Here is a 6802-nt window from a genome sequence, read left to right as displayed (position 1 = left end):
CACTTCAAATGTTTTTTGGCACAAATTGTACTCCATAAGCGTATTATTCCTCCCATCAGTTGGAGTAAAATAACTTTTGCATTTATTATGATAGAGAAAAAATTCCTTTTTCCTCTGTAAGCTGGCAATTGCTGGAATCAAATAAAACTGTCTGCAGGTTTCGTTCCCACTCAGGGCCAGAGTTATACACTTTTAAATACAGACTTTAGAAAAAAAACATCAAAAAGCGCCTATTTATTTTTGTGTTTATTAGAGGACTGACAACACATACAACCATGTTGAGCACTTTTAACAGTGTTTTATGTAATTTCAGAGGGTTTCCTGTAAAATGATACCAAACTTTTGTATGTGCACCTCTGCTTGTGGGTATGAAAAGCTTTTGAAATTGGGTAGGCCAAATCCAGGCGAAAATCCCCAAAATAGCCTCAGAGTGTAAGAGGTTAACTTGATATTTCGCAGAGTCTGCTCAATGTACTAACATTAGTACAGGCGTGTTGGTTATGTTGACTGTAGTTTAAGCAAGAGGGGGAGTAGTCAGGAGTGATGATGTTACTGTGCCCAAGGTCGAGTGCTACAAACTAAGTGCTCTTCCGCCATACAATATAGTTATATTTTTTACCATACTTCCTCGTGTAACTACTCATGTAACAGTCTTTGAATAGGGAAAACATGGAAGTGTTTGGTGGCTATTAAATTCATCCCTGTTTGGATCCTAATGAATGAATGGTGCTTGGCTAAATGCTAACACATTCACGCCACACTTTACAACAAATAAAGGCAGGGTGCATGAAAGCCAATGTTGATATTTGAAATCATCTAAACAAACACACCCTTACCCTAATAGAATCTGGACCTTCTTTTGATAGACCCGCCCCACACATATGCAACCCAGGCAACGATGTCATTTAGTAGACATGCTGCTAATTGGCTACAAGTGTGTTTTGATAGTCGGCCTGTCTCCCTTTTCCAAAACGTTTTTTTTTAGAAATTGTGCACCCCACCTTTAAGTGCACACATTGAGAAAAGAGAGGTTTGTATTAATTCATCTAAGTTGAGGGAAGAACATGGTAAATATTGAAAAATGATTGTGTTTTCCTTTAAGAAAAATTAAAGAACTACAACAGTTCAAATCAACAACTGTAGTTTTAACCTTTCTCAAACAGACATCCTTTTCTGCATTCTTGATGCTCTCTGTCCTCCTCTGTCCCTTGCCCCAGTAAACCATTTTGGCAGTGCCTTCTCAGCTTCTTGCTGGTTGACCTTGGACATCAGGGCGTTGTTCTTAAGAGCATCTGTAAAACCAAATACATTTTTAAGATAAAGAAATATTAAAAATGGCACATTTGTACTTTTTACAATGACAGTCTTTGGCATACAGTAGGTATTAAAGGATGGATACTCGAACCGAGCCAGCGGGACCCGACGGTACCCGACGGGCCGGGTTCGGATAGATATTTAGAAATTATGTTCGGGTTGTGCTCGGTGCAATAAGGCATTGAACATTTGAAATTTAAAACAGCTTATTATAATATGTAGGCAGCCAATGGGCCTGTTTATAGCGATAGTTCATCTTAAAATGAAACACGCGCATTCACACATCACCTTCTTATTCATCTAATGTTTAATAGCGGGTTGCAAAACAACTTCATAGGTGCATACTGCCACCTACTGTATCGGGTGCACAGAATGAGGGCGTAGGGGCTGCCGTTTCTCTGGGGATAATGTTGTATTAGAGGTAAAAAATGATATAAATACTGTTCGGTTTCTCGCACAAACCGAAGGTTTTGTGTCTTAAGTAGGACACGGATGTGTCGTCACGAGCTGCAGGGTTTTATTTGGATTTGTCTGTGCATGTTTTTTTTCTCTTTCGGTTTTTGTTACCATCCACTTATACAACTGACAGACTGAAACTGTTGGAGTTAAAAATCTACATTTGTGTTCTACTGAAGAAACAAAGTCACCTACCTCTTGGATGGCCTGGGGGTAAGCTGATAAACATAAGTTTCATTTTAAGATGAACTATCGTCATCCATCTTCATGTGTGCGGAAATGTGTTTATGTTGAATAACAGCTACTCAGGATCTGAAAAAAATCCATAAAAATGACAAAATTATATGAGTTAACAGCTACTGTTAAAGTTCACTAACCAAGTCTATACTATACAGTATGTACGCTAAAAAAAAATTCATGTAAAGGTAGGCATAGAAGTCAACAGTCTTGTTATAACGCTGCACCTAATTGCTTCCCTACATCCAAAATGACATTAAAACTTGTAATAGATATCAGTGATCAAACTGAGCAAACAAAATAGTGCTCTTACTAGATGCAGCCAAACGAAAACGTGATTTCCATAGGAGGGGACAGCAGTCAATATTTTACTTGAGTAAAAATACAGTAATTCGTGTTATCTAATATTATCAAACTAATGTGTCACAAAAAGCACTCACATCTGAACAAACATTACTTTTTAGAGCGAATCAGACGCCAATCGTCGATGGATTTTCTTCCTGCTGTGATTCAAGTGAACATTTCTGAAAGCGCATTAACTTACTTTGTCAGCTCGCGTGCGTTTATCCGGGTCTGACGCACAGGTCGCGCGAGCATTTTCGTCTTCGAATACATTTCCCGCTTCTGTTTCAGTAGATTGATAGTTCACTTGCATCCACTCCTTGGCGTGTTTTTAAGTTTCACGTTACGAGCGAGAAGTGCTGCAGCCTGCAGATGTACAGATGATTCAGATCTTGCAGCAAACGGAACAAATCATTAAAACTGATTCAAACCGTTCAATCAATAGCTAGTTTAGAATCGACCCGGTACAAAACAGTAATTCATTTGCAATATTTTGTGAAGAACCGACTCGTTCAAAAGAGTCATTCATTCACAAATCAAATGCTTCGGCAAATTATGAAATAATAATAATAATCTGAAGTTCGCATTTCGTACTGCATTAAAATAAAGTGCGTCGTGCAAAACTGAGGGCATGTCAATAGAAATATCATCGAGTTACGAGTAAAAGTAAAAATACCCACTATAACTGTTATCCTAAAGCGCTTCTTAAGTAAATGTTACGTTAACAGAGTAAATGTAATGTTTTAAAACTCTAACAATTTAAACACAAGGTTGATTTTCGCAACCTCGACCGTACGCATTCACCAAACGTTATCCCGGCGAGCTTCGCCACTGATTTAGAATAACATCCAAGAATATTTTAATGTTTGACTACTTGAATATACTTTTTATCAACAGTTTAATGTCATATATTGTAATAAAACAGATCTACTCACCACACTTCGAGCTTGCAGCACTCCAGTGAAGACAGCAATGTACCAGCTCTACGTTAACTGGCTCAGGAAAACAATGCGCATGTCCTTTCTTTCTTGGCGCCGTTTTTTTAAACGAATACAACATAGTGATGATGCAGGACAAATCACTTTTTAGCATTAATACTGCATTTTCTGTAGGATACACATATAATTCGAGTTTATTGCAATACACGTACACACACACAAACACACACACACAATGTCTACGGTTTAGAATTTGTATGGGCCTGTATCTGCATAAATATACCCCAAAACACAATGTGCATATAGCCCTTACGAAAATTTACCATGGTTTTATTGTGGTAAAAGTGTAAACATGTTTTTTTTGGTGTATTGGTTACTAGCAAAACCATGGTTCTACTATGTTTTTTGTTTTTGTTTTAACTATAGTAAAACCATGGTTAATTTTCTACATGAAAGTATAATAGCCCATTGAAAAAAGAGACAGCCTAGCTAACGAAAATTAAGCATGTTTTTTTGTGGTACAGTAAAATGTTTTTTGGTATTGATTAGGCCTACTATTGGCAAAACCATGGTTTTACTAGAGTATGTTTTTTTTTTGTTTAAACTGTAGTAAACCATTTAATTTAATTTAATTATTTAATTTTCATAAGGGTATATTTTGGAAAACTGTAGCCCATAGACCCCAAATAAATAAAATCCAGTAGCCATTCACGCAGTGACGGCCGCGTGGTGACTTCTTTATCGAGGGCACATGATGCAAATCTGATCACAACATGTAGCCTGTCATGTGTTTGGCATGAATTTAGTGTAGTGTCTTGCAAGTATTTTGTGAGCGCCTCTTTAATTACAAATCCTTTCGATGTGTGTCCAGCAGGCACGATGCATGATGCACATGGTTCACATGACGCAACAAACACATATTTTGACATGATGAGCAACACACATGACACCCCAAACACAAATTTTTGAATCCTTCACAAGAGAAGTAACCAGCCACCCCTGCACCACACCATAGCCGTTTCTCAATATGCGTTCTTGTCTGTACTTGCGTTCTTGTGGACTTGTGAAACGTCATCAGTCGCGGCCCAAGTACTGTTCCAATTCAAAGTTCGCATCAAGCCCAAGTTCACATAAAATCCCCGGATGTGTTCTTGATCCGCCCATTTTATCGAGGATGCATCAGAGGAGACTTGTGTGGACTTATGACAGCGAGGTTTCCCAGAATGCATTTCGCGTCAGGAGTTCGTTCTTCCGAGTCTGAACTTGCAAGTTCGAACTACGAAGGACACAAGTCCGAGTTTGGCGTACTTGGTATTGAGAAACGGCTCATAGTTGGTGAAACAAACTGTAAACTTATTTCTGAAATCTGATTGGTTGATTGAAATGTTACCCCCGGGTCAACATAAAGTTGCCCTGAGGACATCAACCACTTGGCAAAATCAGGAGAGCCTAGTTGCTCAATGCTCTTCTCATGGACCTAAACTCATGGACTCAGCATGACTCAGCTTGTCTCAATGTTGGCTAAACATTCTAAACACTTTCAGTATTGAAGGTCTGGCCAGAGCATGATAGAGGCCTTTGGTGTATGGTGATAATTCACTTAGTAATCAAAACATAAAATCAGTTCTACATATGAACAAATCCTCTCAGTATAGCAAACATTGGAGACAATGTAAATAAAAGATTTTTGTGCAGTTTTGACTGTTTAATTTATTAAAATTACACTCAGACATCCCACCCTACAAAAACTGATTGGGAAGGAAGCTCACCAACAAGCCCCCGCAAAAAAAACATACATTTAAAATAATTAAATCATCAATATAAATTATATATTATTTTGTGTTATGTTGTTTATTAGCCTACTTTAATATGGTTGCTCTTTTAACAGCTATAAAATATATGTACAATTATGAAGGACACCTTAAACTCCTTTGACCCTATATTTATAAAAAACTACACATATTTAAAATAAGATAAAAAGGAACAAATAAAGATAGGATCAAATGTTTTTGTTTTGTTTAAAAGCAGAGGGTTTACACACAGATACACTTTTATGTACTTGAAAAATAAAGTAAATATTGTATTATTTTCCAGTGTTTTTTTTGGACACTCTGTCATTTACTGTACATTGTAAATAAACTACTGTACAGTGGTTTACTGAGCTGAAGAGAGAGGTTGATTGTAAGCCTGCCCACAGTGAAAACTGATTGGTCTAGATATCAGAATACGGTGAATATGGTCTGTCACTTTCTCAGTTTTGCTAATTATGTTAGATCGCTTTAGACTTGCAGGAAAATTTTAACCTGAGCCTGAACCTAACTAATTTTTGCAATGTTTTGTCATCATATTACAAATAACATTTTAAATGCACTAATACCCATGCAAGCTTTGGGTAAAAAATGCAAGGCTTCTGTTACATTGATGCAGCCGTCTTTACTTAGAAGTTATCCTGCAGTCCTTTGGGACTTCATAAACTATTAGGCTACATGTCTTGCTTTTAGCGTCACCATGGTTTGTGAAGTAAGACAGTCTGAAAACATAGGCATAAACCTTTCAGGATCCCTGTTTAAAACAGGGCATGAAATGACAATTACATATGGGGGTCCATGTCGGGAGCTTGTATGGGACTGATTGTGTTTGCCCATTTTGGTCTAATATGATTTGACAGAAAGGGTCCCATAAGTGTTTCCTTATTTAGAATCCATATACTCAAGACCTATGTGGGTCCCACTTTGGGCCCATATAAGGAGTCTTTATAGGAATTATTGTGTTTGCCCATGTTGTACCCATATGGTTTGGCCGAAAGGGTCCCAAATGTGTATCCTCATTCAAAACCCATAAACTCATGACCTATGTGGGTCCCACTTCAGACCCATATAAGAAGCCTACATGGGAATAATTGTGTTTGCCCATGTTTTACCCATATGGCTTGGCCCAAAGGGTCCCATATGTGTTTCCTTATTCAAAACACATATACAGGTGACCTATGTGGGTCCCACTTCTAAACCATATAAGAAGCCTATATGGGAATAATTGTGTTTGCCCATGTTGTACCCATATGGTTTGGCCAAAAGGGCCCCATATGCGTTTTCTTATTCAAAAGACATATACAGGTGACCTATGTGGGTCCCACTTTCGGGCCATATAAGGAGCCTATATGGGAATAATTGTGTTTGCCCATGTTGTACCCATATGGTTTGGCCAAAAGGGCCCCATATGCGTTTCCTTATTCAAAAGACATATACAGGTGACCTATGTGGGTCCCACTTTCGGCCCATATAAGGAGCCTATATGGGAATATTTGTGTTTGCCCATGTTGTACCCATATGGTTTGGCCAAAAGGGCCCCATATGTGTTTCCTTATTCAAAAGACATATACAGGTGACCTATGTGGGTCCCACTTTCGGCCCATATAAGGAGCCTATATGGGAATATTTGTGTTTGCCCATGTTGTACCCATATGGTTTAGCCAAAAGGGCCCCATATGTGTTTCCTTATTCAAAAGACATATACAG

At 38.1% G+C, this 6802-nt stretch overlaps 1 long non-coding RNA gene across 1 annotated transcript; it reads right to left on the bottom strand.

The window, feature by feature from the left end:
* Positions 1-446: 446 nt before the first annotated feature.
* On the bottom strand, positions 447-3575 carry LOC141362872 (uncharacterized). Its single transcript, XR_012368433.1, has 4 exons — positions 3285-3575; positions 2552-2715; positions 1966-2082; positions 447-1292 (listed from the first exon to the last, which is right to left on the bottom strand). It is a non-coding gene; the product is annotated as an uncharacterized lncRNA (long non-coding RNA).
* Between the last annotated feature and the right edge of the window lie 3227 nt (positions 3576-6802).

This window comes from Misgurnus anguillicaudatus, unplaced genomic scaffold, assembly GCF_027580225.2.
Source record: "Misgurnus anguillicaudatus unplaced genomic scaffold, ASM2758022v2 HiC_scaffold_29, whole genome shotgun sequence".
Lineage (NCBI taxonomy): Eukaryota > Metazoa > Chordata > Actinopteri > Cypriniformes > Cobitidae > Misgurnus > Misgurnus anguillicaudatus.
This window is presented reverse-complemented; position numbering and strand designations above follow the sequence as displayed.